This window comes from Streptopelia decaocto (genome assembly GCF_964273445.1).
Source record: "Streptopelia decaocto genome assembly, chromosome: 6".
Classification (NCBI taxonomy): domain Eukaryota; kingdom Metazoa; phylum Chordata; class Aves; order Columbiformes; family Columbidae; genus Streptopelia; species Streptopelia decaocto.
Window position 1 is genome coordinate 24,861,323 of NC_138660.1, and position 13,063 is coordinate 24,874,385.

The 13,063-nt window shown below is 43.2% G+C and overlaps 1 protein-coding gene across 3 annotated transcripts in view; it reads right to left on the bottom strand.

Moving 5' to 3' along the window:
• PPP2R3A (protein phosphatase 2 regulatory subunit B''alpha) overlaps positions 1–12,087 on the bottom strand; it is a 53,878-nt gene extending 41,791 nt beyond the window's left edge. For all 3 annotated transcript variants that reach the window (XR_014184487.1, XR_014184488.1, XM_082057035.1), the window contains exon 1: positions 11,932–12,087. The gene's annotated coding sequence lies outside the window, so the exon portion shown is untranslated. The remainder of the gene's footprint in view (positions 1–11,931) is intronic.
• Positions 12,088–13,063: the final 976 nt, after the last annotated feature.

Here is a 13,063-nt window from a genome sequence, read left to right on the forward strand (position 1 = left end):
CAGCTCTCTGGATTATAAAAAGCTGCAAACAGCCTCCAGCAAAGTAGATGAATGCCTCTAAGAATGCACAGCCTTTAGTAAAGGCTGCATTAGCTTCCATTAGCCTTTCACCAAGGTCTCTGGGACCATGGCAAAATATTTTAAGGAGAAATAACTGTTTTTCATTCTTTTACAACCATAAATAGCAGTGTATTTTATTAAATAAGTCCACTGGCATAGACATTAAGAGCAGAGAGTAACATTTGTATAAAGGTTAAGCCTGTGAAAACTAGGAATTGAGTATTTTATACTTAGCATAGCCATTTCCAGCTGCATTTCCTATCATCATCATCACAATTGCACCAGAAGAAAAAAAAAAAACACTGCTTAACTTTGTTTTGAAGAGATAGAAAACCCCAGATTTAAGGGTCTTAAAGTTTAGACATTGCTTCGTCTGTCTTTAATACTTAACCAATCAAATTAAATCACCCCAATGAAATTCTGAGCACCCTCTCTTGCTGTACAAACAGAAACAATTTCATAAAACGTGATTATATCACAGCTACAGCATGGGTTTATTTTGTTATTTTCAAAGTTCAGTAACCTGCACTATGTGATGAAAGGACTGATCTCCACACATCCCATCTCAGCTCATGAGCCCGTACAAACGTATCACACATAAGGGAAGTACCTTAGAGTTTGGTGCTGTTGTAATTAAGACTGGGAACGGCACAAGACTGCTCAACATTCACATTTTACACATTTTAAAGCCTTAATTGATGAGATTTGTAGTGTGCCACGATTGCTCTTTGCAATCAGGTAGAATTGCACACCGTAAAGAAACCTTCCCCATCTGTTCTTTGGATTCTATAAAGCATCGAAACGATCGCACTCCAGATGAAGAACTGCTCAATGTACCCGTAACAGGCCACCACCTGCCTATCAAACCCGCAGGCCAAGCTGCACGTCATGCCAGGGCCAGCTCCTCAGCACCCTCCCATGCCTGTCCCGGACTGCTCCCCTCTGCACCGCTGGCTCCGCCCCAAAGCCCCATCGGCACGGGAGGGCCGGCCGGAGGGATGAGCGGAGGTATGAGGTGTGTCCCAGTGAGTCAGGCTGCCAGGGGATAAAGGGCGTCAACACAACCGTTTTTAAACCCCGGGGTGCTTATACCAGCAGGCAGAAACCCAGGTAATAAGATTCCACACCCTCCAGTCACTGACTCTCAGGCTTCACTATCAGGTGTGGTAAATGCTGTGCTGAATCAGAGCCACAGGAAAAAAAAAAAAAAAGGTATTATTGGCTCTGCAGCATCTTATAGGACTTAATGGTCTTTGTGGTCTTTGTTCAGACAGGAAAACCTGTGCTCTGTGCCTCCAGAAAGTCTAAGCATCCATGGACTCCCTGAGAGTGCCTTCTGTCTAACATATACAGGGCAAGAAGTCTGCTGCTTTTCCTCTTCTGAGCATTCCCTGAAACAAAAGTCAGATAACGTTCAGAGAAAGCAAAGGTCTTTGGGACAGCAGATTTGATGAAGAATTAGTATTTCTTCTGAAAAATTATGGCACTTTCTTCCTCAAAGCTCCTTCCTCCCTCTGGCATATAAAGCAAAGAGAAAATGGCCTTCTTTTTACCAACAAATAATCTGGGTTTATACCTAATTTGGGAAATAATGACATCTTGATTAAGTTATTCCTTAATTAAAGAAATAATATATTAGACTGTCTCCTTCTGCTGTATGGCTCCAAGGGTAATTTCCTCCCTACACATGTACCCCTTCTGTTGGCACTAAGGCAGTTTCTCCAATTCTTTAAGCCACCTTCAAAGGTTTTTGTGCCTGGGAGATTATTCCACAAGGAGCTCTTAAATTAAAAGGTCTCCTAGATTCTCAACCTAAACTGACCCTTTTTTAGTTCAACTTCGTATTTCCAGCTATGCACAATAACAATGCTCTTCCCACCATCTCCACTTTATATTTCCCAAACAATTTTAGGTGCTTATGCCCTAAATGATTGCTCAGGCACGTTACAAATAGTTAACCCTTTCTGCTTTAGCGTAAGGCAGGCCCTGCAGCCACGTTTGCTGCATTCTCTAAAGTCTTCCTAATTTACCTGTGTTCTCTGGCACTATCACATATCAACATAATCCAGAAACAAACTTTTAAAGGCCCACACAAGATTGTTACCTCCTGCCTCTGTTGTCGGCACCTTTTACAGCTGTGTGAGGGAAGGAAATAATCAAAGAATCAATAGCAAAAACCTGATATCTTCTTTTCAACCAGATTAACTAATAGCTTCTTAGTGATTATTTACTACTTGCCTTATTATCACCGCCTGCAAAAACACACTAAGGTTATTCAAGGTGCTGGAATACTTGACTCCAATTATGCAAGACAAAAAAAATGTATAGGCATCACAAATGTATACAGACGCAGAGCAGAAACTCTTTCCCTTGTTTCTTCACTGGCTTGACCAAGGCAGCACATGCTCAGCTTGCCGCTCTATTTTACAGTGATCCATCAAACACAATCCAGGATGTTAACCTAGTCAAGACAAAACCTAGGTGAAGAGTATCCATGTTATCAGGTCTGAGAACCTGGTCTCAAGCTCTGCTTGAATGGGCTTTTATTGTGACTTTCGGTTGGTGACTAAAACCTACTATTTATGAATAGCAACAACAGAAAGACTGAACGCATTAGAAAACATTCATACTTTGCTCTTTTCAGCCTGCCATTTCATTCCAGTTGCAGCTCTAGAACAGGCCCCAGCTCAGAGATACTGTAGAAAGACTCTGTAATTAGGACTGCTGCCACGAAACCAACTCCAACCCTGAGGATACAGGATTGGCTTCACAATATAAACTATGCATGAATAGGGCTTCTTGTGTGACTGCAGAATAATGCTTTATGTCTTTCCTATCTGCGAAATGACATGAATCACTTCCCAAAGGAAAAAATTATTGCAGATACTAATGATATAAAAGGTTATTCTATATTACACACAAGAAATTCTATTCATTCAAAGATTATGCTGGAGTTAAATAACTGAACAATGACAATCTGTTAGGATGGGAACTGTCAGCCAGTACTGACAAACTGAAGCCTAGAAAGCTATGGGACAGGCCTCTGCTCCCTCTGAAATACTCAAATTAGGCAAAAAACTCCTCAACTCTCTCCAGCATGAGCAGCAACATTTATTAGTGAACAGAAGTTAGAAGCCACCATGATATGCAGTATGGAATAAACCAGCCCCCCTCTGCACCTGCACACAGCATGGACATCAGTATGCAACCGTGCTTGTTTCTAGTGGAAGACGTGGTAGGATAATCTCTGAAGTCTGGTATTCTTGTACAAGACAGAATAACAGCTTTGCCATTTAGATGGTCATACATACAGTTTCATCCTAGCTATGTAACCAGATGTCAGGTCTTACCTTCTTAGAGGAGTTTGTGGTGCCAAAAGCAGCATGTAACTGCATCCCCTTATTCAGAAATGCTTGATTTTTATTAACAGTTTACTAAACAAAGGAGATTCAGGAGCAAACTATCGATTACAAGAGATAAAACCAGGCAAATATTATAACAAAGCAATGTGCCCTTGCAAAGCACAACTTTCAGCCAATCTTTGGCACTTTGTCTTATAATCAGAAAAAAAAGTATTAATCTTCCAGGTACTAGACCTTGTGATGTATCGTTACTTTTCTTACTACCTGGCTCAAGTCAGAACCTGGTGGACTTTAAGAGTCCAAAGCACACCACAAATGCACCCTCTAAGGATGGAGATTGGAACAGATTAGGTGATTCACTCAGTAGAGCTGTTCTGCAGCTGGTAAATGAGCTGACAAGGGGCCCCACTCCACAAAATCTCAAGGGTCTGTGATCGCACAGCCAGGCGCTGCTCCAATGGCCCAGGTGAGCACAGCCAGAATCGACAGGGTTCATGTGACCACTGGTAAAGTTATAGAGCATTCTATACAGTCACTGAAATTCTTTGAAAATTCAGTATTAAGAACACCACTGGATGCTCCACCTATGATAGAATCACATCAGCAGTAGCTGTGGTAGGAAATTTTTGTAACAAATCCACCACTGAATTCAGCAGAAGCGCTACAAGGAGCCACTTACATAAATTATTTTGAACTCATCACAAAGGAACCAGTTTACAATTTGCTATCATTTGCACAAATTATTTTTCAAAATAATTTGAACAGGAGACTAAAAAGAATAACTTTTCCTTCTATACTGAAGAAAATAAACATGGGTTGCTCCTTTACCCTATATTTCTTACATATTTACAGCTTATAACATTTTGATGTCCTTAATGGTAGCATGTATAGTTAATCCAAAAGGACTTTTTTATAGAAAGGACTTATATGGAAACTACAGCTGTGATAACTTTTCAATCTTCACAACCAGTGGCAATTTCACTGACACATATACATTTTAGCTGTCCTAAAAGAAACTATTTACAATTGCACCTGTAAAGTTTTAGGATTAGAAGTGTTTGTATCCCCAGTTTAGTTTTAAGAGGTTTTAATACCAAGCTATTTCATTAGACACTGCAGCAGATCATGATGCTACAAATCCTGCCTGCCCTCATAACCCAGGTCAGAAGATCTGGCCTAGTCGAACTGAGAACTCCTGTTTGATCCAGAGAACATTTCTTCACATGCTCAAGCGCTTCGGTATTTAATTATATGCACTATAAAAAAGGAGGCATTATTTCCAGTTTGAGTACGTTCAACATGAAGTTCCAGCAAACAGGTACAAGGCTTTCTTAACCCAACTTACAAAATGTTTCAGAAGATATATTTCCACAACCACAAGCACTGACACACTATAATTAAACCACCTCTCTAAGCCTTTTCCGGGATTGCCAGAAAGAGTGTGGAAGAGAAATGTCTTCAAATGTCAAATTGCTATAGTCTTTTTATGAATTCTGTCTGGAATTTGTTATTGTTCTTACAAAAGCGTAAAAGAGGTGCAATTCATCTGATTTAAGCTATCTAGAAATGAAGTATTAGGTACTCTCAGTAGGCAATGCAAAGAGGCAGACACCTGAAAGAAAGTCATCCCATTGGGCTTAAAAAACAATCTAATTTTGAGATGACAAGTTACATTAGACAAATTACAGGAACAACTGTATCTGTCTCCAACAGTGGCTATATAATGAGGTTCTTTGGGACATGGTTTAGAGGTGGACTTGGCCGTTCTGGGTTAACAGTCAAACTCGATCTTAAAGGTCTTTTCCAACCAAAACGATTCTATGATTCTATATGCCAATGCTCAGGGTATTAGAAAAAAGATACACGCTACCTCCTAGGAGTACTCTCCTGGTCTCCACTGTTTTCAGCTCATGAGAACTGTGAAGCTGGATGTGGTTTCTGTGTAATTAGTAACCTTCAAAGGATTTCCCTCCCATGGGCTTGGGCATCCCCCAGATCCCACAGAAACTCTGCGCATCCAGAGCAACTTTGGACAAGACATTTCACCATCTACCACCCTGTCCAATTCTGTCACTCAGCAGCTTCACTATGTCAAGATCTCATACTGAAACACAGCACAAACACTAGCCCTGCATGCATATTGTCCCCAGCATTCCCAGGCTTACAGAATTCCAGGTCATTCCTCTGCCTTCTCTTCCCCAGGGTTATTAATCCTCATTTATCAGGTTTTTCTTGTATGGAAGCCATTTTGCACCTTTGGTCATTTCCACTGCCCCTCCTAAGCCTTCCCGGTTCAACTACATGCTTTAAGGTGCAAGAACCCAAACTGTGCGCAGTATCCCAAACAGATGAGAACCACATTCAGAAATGAATTTGAGCTGCCTTTCAAAAACTAGTATTATCACCGTGTTAGTGCTTTCCCCTTCCAAGCCTCACTATTTTCAGATTATACATTCTCAAGTGGCTGCTCTCATAACCACCTAGGTTAATTCATACCTCTTGCTACTTGTCTTTCAAGAGGGAACAACAATACTCTTGTCCTTTGTAAAATGTGGAGGGACTACTAACAGAACACTCTAGGCAAGAGGAAGGTATTCACTCTTAAAGATCAAAATTTTCATGCAGCCTTAGAAGAAACAGGAATGATCTAAAGGTGTTGAACAGCTTGTCTGTAAGGAATGACTGATCAGGACCAGGGATTTCAGACTGGAAGAGAAATGACTTTGGAAGAATATGATAATCTTCTACAAAATCACAAATGGCATGGAAAGGGTAGATAGGATCTGCCTGCTCACCTTCTCCTCCAACACAAGAACTAGGTGCGATCGAGCAATGCTATAGGAAGCAGGTTAAACTAAACATACATGCAGCAAACCTGTGGAACTCCTCATCGAAGGAGGCCATGGACCAGAAAGGTTCTGGGGAATCAAGGGGTTGTATTTTAATACTTCCTCTGTCAAAAGCTACCACCTGTTGCTTGGGCACCATCCAGTGTCCTGTCATTCATGCCATTTTCAGGTGACAAAAAAATTAACAGAGAGAAATTGCTTCACATTCCCATGGCTGCAGATCACCATCACAATCCCTCCTCTTTCCCATCCTACTCCCAATCATGTATTTTCCAGGCTCAGTCCAAATTTATTTGGTTACTCTTTTCACAAAAGCCGCGTCAATTATGCTGTTCTATGTTTTCCCTTAATCTTTGGAGAGGGGATAATGTCAGCCCCTAACTTTTCTGCAGGGTATGTTCTTCACTGCACAAACACGCCATAAATTTATACTATGATATCCTGTTTTGCTCCTTCTCCCTTTTCCTAAAGACCTGTCATTTCTATTTGCCTTTTTTTTTTGACTGCTCCTGGGAGAGTTTCACAGAGCTTTATCTTCATTACTTAAAAGATCTCTTTCCTGAATGGCCCAGATTCTTAAGAGCTCATCACTGCATACACAGTTCGTTGTTTCTCCCTTCACATGCCATTTTATATCTAGTAGTATCAAGTACCACTTGCCTACAAACAAGTACTGTGAGAACCTTCTGCAACTCCAGTCACCTTTTGTTCCTGCTCCCCTAATTCTGTGATTCTCAGCATATACTGTCACTTCATTACTCAACCTCCCATCCAGATCACTTCTAACTATGCTGAGCAACACAAACCTGAACACAGCTCTCCCTGGGATTCCTCTTCACTAGAGAAACTGACAGTTCTTCCTACACTTTAACCAGGTACTAAACACTGAAAAAGCCACTCTCCTTCTCCATGGCAGTTCATTTCCTTTAAGAAACATTCATAAAGAACTTTGTTAAACTCCTTCTGAAAATACAGAAACAGCAGAATACTCGCTTGTCTTTTGTGCCTTCTCATCAAATAGCTTCAGACCATTTAACTTTACCAGCTGAAGCTGGACTTTAGCATTCTTACAGCGAACCATGAAGGTCACTGCAATGGCAGCACTTATCAAGGCAGGCTTCCAAGCAGCCATGACCTTGAGAATCGCCATCTGCAACAGGACGATAAATACTGCTTTGCAGTCAGTATGGATTTGGAGAAGTCAATTTTTACATTAGGAAATCTTCTTCAGCAGATTTACCCTAAAAAAAAATCCACTTAAAAAAAATCCCCCAACACTAACTTAAACACAACCTCTTCACATTTACAGCAGCAACATAAAGCAAGCCCAACACCCAAAAAGACTGGGCCAGTATCAATAACAATAGCCTACTCTGGTTTTTAAAAGTAAACCTGACACTATACCCTAAACTATTGTTCCAAAATACTGACTAGCAGTTAGTGAATGCAGGATTATTCAGTGTAATTCCTTCAGATTAAGTCACAGGGTTATCTATTAATAATATTCCAGTGCTGCTGTACCCTTCACAAACACCAGCACGTTACACCCTTGATGACAAATATACAAGAAACTCTGTTGTGGAGAAACAACATGTGGGCCTTCCAAAGCTTGTCATAGGTCTCAGCTGGGCAGGAGGAGAGTTAATAACATCAAGAAAGATTTTGCCCCTTTTCAGCTTTTTCTGAAATACCTTGCTTCAACTTTCCCTTTGCACAGAGACTTGGAACTAAAACTGACCAGACAGGAATTTGTGTCCCGTGAGACTGGTTTCCAGTTATACAGATGAGACAGCAAGAGAGTAAAAGCTCACACAATTTTTTCCACATAACACCAATCTGTTAAGTATAAATAATTTGCCAAGTAATTATTGTTCCAGCCACACGTCTGTATAGAAGTACCATTTAATCTTAGCTCATTTAGCACGCCCCCAATACATTAACATATATGTTGAAGCTTAACAAGACAAGAGTTAAAAAAAAAATAAATTGTAGGACTGAGCTTTGTCACACTGACTGAAAATGAGGTGACCAACCAGAAAAGACGGGAGGTGAATAAGATTCAAAAGCATATAATTAGCAAGGCTCAGATAGCCAGCTTAAGTGATGTCTCTTGACTGCTCATAACCCTATATGGAAAGAGATAATTTCATATTAGCAAGATACTTATTTTCCCTGGAATCAGTTAATTTAGTGTTAATAGAATCCAATTACTTCACACAAATTAGAGAGATTTTATTAAAGTGTTAAGATAACAAAGGAAAAGTTGTGTCCAAATTGTAACTTAGTGTCACCAAAGGTTCATGACTGAGGGAATGCCAATCTACAGATTCCCTAAAACTATCTTGGAAACTTGTAAGTTAAGTAGAATTTCTCCTGTAGCAGACTAGCTAGTGATCTGTGGGACAAGTTTTGAATTTAATAACTTTTTTTTCATTTATTACCCATCTATTCAGAGCTCATACATTTCTCATTGCTGTCCTATATGACTTCTCCATGTCTTATCTGTATCATGCTACTCTTTATTCACTATTTCCTCATTCATTCAAGATTTGTGGTAAAGTTCTCCTTGTCTGAGCTGGCAGTCCATTTCTGCAAGGCAGTCTCAGCTCCCAGTCCATACCTGGAGCCCATACCTCCCCCACCTGGAGCACTATAGCTCTTCCATAGGTGAAACACCAAACTGGGGAGAAATGCTCTGGTTCTGTGCTGTGTGCCCATCCTCTGAGGCATAATCACAGGAGTAAGAAGCAAGCAGTCATTTCCACCAGTCATCCTTTCCACAAGCCCGTTCCTGCCAGCCTCCAGCTCACACTCAGAAGAGGAGCAGCTATTGAGACGTAACAAGTTACGCCAAAAGGTGCAGCATGTCCTAGCATTCAGCAAGTTTGGCACTGCTACAGCTTTTACAGCTCATGGCTTTGATAAGCCACACCAGAGGCACAGATCAGGATGATCAAAGCAATGCATAACTTAATGAAGCATAATTTTTCTACCCTCTTTCCTCTACCAAGGAAAACCGAGGATATTTGAATTCGACATCCCAATAAGACAGAAGTAATTTCCCCTGTATGTTTACAAAACAAAAATTAACTTCCATTCATTTATCCCTCTTTTCCTGTTTATTTTAAACAGAAACAGATTAAAAAGATAAGTAATACACACAAGAACAGAAAACCAGATAAATGTAAATATTCTCTTATTCTGATTTGAGTGAGCAGCAGCATTTGCATTCACGAATCCAAATATTCATTAAAAGTCTTTTTTAACAAGCTTACTCATTACTTTTCCAAAGTACGTGACATTACAGAGTGTTCCCTATGCTCAAGGCACAGCACCTGCTCAGCTGTAACTGCCCTTACAGCTGTAAATCAGGAATTCTGAAAATCAGATCCAGGGACATAAGCAGCAGAGGAAATACAACAGTGAAGTCTGGTGGAAGAAGCTTGTCCCATAACACACATGGAACCAGTTCATTTAGACAGCACTTAACTACCTTAATTATGAACGAGAAAACTCCCTTCCTCCCACAGTTCTACTTTGCTGTCCAGTTTCTGCCAGAATTGGAGCGCAAGATCCAAGCTCTAATTTAGTCTTCAAAAAAGTTCAGTTCTGCATAGCAGAAGAAAACCTAGTCTTATGAGGAAGAACAGCATGCAATCATTTAAGTAAAAACAATAATGGAAAACATTTATACAAAGAAAGTGAAGCAAGACTGCACAGCAACCCCTGTACTGGATATACCAAGTTCAGAGTTACTGTTTAAAGTAATGTCTTCTGTGTAATTCAAAGTGGGATCCTAAAAAAAAAAAAAAAAAAAAAGGAAAAACCACAAATTCCACTGTGCAGCATCATATTTATACCTCCAAGGCTACCAGCAGGGAGTGTTAGACCACAGGGATCCACTACAGAGATTTCTGAACTGCCTGAGCCACAATATTCATCACCTGCTCCACTGGCCACAGCTGAAGGAGACGAAATAGATGCTTTACCAGTGAATCTCTGCACTATTTGGCAGTCACGCATGAGTCAACTTTCACTTGAGGAGCTTTGCCCATAGCTACCTTTAACACTGCTCCTCTGTGTAAATCATGAGTACAAAACAACATGACACATGACAGTGGTTGCAAAGATCTAGGTATTGGAAACTGGCTACATGCCATCAGGGAACTTCAGCTTTTCCATTTTATACGAAGTCAAATGCAAATCAGTCTCATCTAATACACTGTTACTGCTTCCAGATACATAACTACTGAAAACAAAAACCAGTGTCTTTTGCTTCAACTTCTCAGAACCATCAGACATGAAATACATAATTTTACAACATGGAGAGAAGATTAAGAGTACTGACAACCTTCTCAAAGTTCTCAGGAAAATAGCTTCCCCCTACGCAACCTGTGAGAGCAGAACTACCAAGCTTGTAAGATTCAGAAGAATTAATCAAGAGAAGAGGTAGGTATTTTAAGTAAACACCTTGAAAATTTATTTCCTGAAGCAGGCATCAGATCACATGAGGTAAACCTGTGAGACAACCACCAAAAAAACATACTGAGCCTTTCAGGCAGCACCTTAGTAGCAAACAGCTTGGGGACTACCTGCCTTTTCTCCTGAGTTCTTCCCTTTGCACTGCTGGCATGGAAGGATGGGGACACAGAACAGCATGTCTTCCAGGGCTTCCTTCTTTAGTGTGAAGAACAGAGGTAATAAAATAAATCCTGGGCTTAAAAATATTTACATTACTTGAGACCAGTACAGTCCAATGACCTTCACAGAAAATTGCTCTGGTAGGAACATGTCCTTTGGTAAATCATTCCAACACTTATTCAATTTTACAAGTTTATGTGCAGCTTACTCCTGGATTTTTCTGCCCATGAACCCAGGAGTCTTACAGCCAAATCTGTTCCCTTTCTTGATCACGAAGAAATACTTGAGAAAAAAAAAATCCTACTTTCATGACTATAAATTAACAGCTACATTGAAAACATTAAAGGTCCAGCTACCCCGGGTCCTGAGGTGAGCAGCAAGTGTTCATAACATAAGAACAGCTTAAGCAGAGACGATCCTTCAGCGGCGTTAACCTCCCGCTTTACAACAACCAACAGCTCCAGGCCATCTGAAGTGGAAACTACAGCCAGAGCCCTGTGCTTAGAAGCCGTTATTCCTCTCAGCGCTTTGTCAAAACTCTTCTGAGACAATTTACAGTCTCAGCCTCCACACCACCGACACTAGTGATTTTCACAACTTAAGGCGTGCGATGCGAGAAGTCTGTCCTCTCTCCCCACCCTGTGTGTTACATTGTAACTCCTCGTAACTCCATTCAGTCGCTGCTTCCCACAACCGCGGCTCAGCCCGCCGGCCCCGCCGCCCTCCCCACCAGCCCCCCATGGGGGCGGCAGCTCCCGCCCCCGGCCCCGCAGACCGACCCGCCGGGCCCGCCCGGCCCCCGTCAGCGCCGGCACCGCCGCTCCGGGACGGGTCAGCACCCACAGAAAACACACCGGCACCCCCAGCCCGGGGCCCGTCCGGCACCTGCCCCCGGCGCCGAGCCCTGAGGGGACAAACCGGGGAGAGCCTGGCGGCCGCTCAGTCCCGACCCCTCCGCCCATTTCCAAGCGGCCCCACGCCAGGCCTCCCCTCACGGCGCCCCGCCGCACCGCACCTACCCGCCGGGGCAGCGCCCCGTCCCATGCCGGCACCGCCGCTCCCACCGCCGGGCGAGCTCTGCCGCCCTCCCCGGCCGGCCCCTTCCGCGCGGCGGGGGGCCCCGCCCCGGAGGCGCGGCACGGCGGGCGGGCGGCCCCGGGCGCGCAGGTCGAGGCTGTGAGAGAGGGAAGGGGCGGCGAAATGGCGCTGCCCGCGCTGAGGGGCGGAGAGGGGGCTGCCCCGCCCCGCCCTCTCCTCACGGCGAGGAGGCGGCGGCTCCGGGTCCCAGCGCCGGGTGCCTCGCGTCCCTCCCCGCCCGCCGGCCCGGGCCTGCGGTTTACCGGGACGCAGCGTCCCCGGGCGGTGGTGTCTGTTTTCCCTCAGCCACTCGAGAAACCCAGCGATGCGGTTGCTTCATCGCTTGGCTTCGGAGGATTTTCAGCCCTACAGCCTGATGGGCGCCCCTGAGAAAAGGTATAAATTAAGAGGGAAAAGAGCCAAAGTGTCACTGGCAGGGGAAGCCAACTGCCACACCTCAGCAGGCCTTGCCTTGGCAGAGTGTTTTTCAGACAGAATTGTGAGGGAGGAGGTGACCAAAGACTCCGGGACGTTGTTGCAGGTTAGTCTTGTGATTTTTAGGCCAACCTCATGGAGTCTTTTTCTCAGGTGATTGCAGTGGTGTCTTGTTTCTGTCATACCCACGCACACCAGCCTGCACCCCATGCTGTCTCGTGCCCTACAGGGACAGCTCAAAATCTCCCATTTGTCTCTCACACCTCGGGTGTATCTCCATCTCCTTCACACACACAGTCTCCCACCACTTCTGCCTTATACCTCCCTTCTCAGCCATGCTACCCCGCCCCAGAAATCTGCTACAGATGCCTCCCTTTTGTGGTTCCTCTGTATTTTAGTATCTTCTCGATGTGCTACAAATCCTTTAGTTCTAAAAGTCCTAGAAAGCACTTGACAGGAAAATCTCCCTCTCATTCTGTTCTCATCTGCAGCCCCTTAGGATGCCTTTCATCCTTCCTCACTTCTCCGGAGAGGAAAACTGAACAATTTCCATGGCTCTAAATTACCATAGGTAGCTCAGGAAACAAACAAACAAACACCCAGAACATTACTGGTCATTGCAGGCGGGCAACAGCCAAA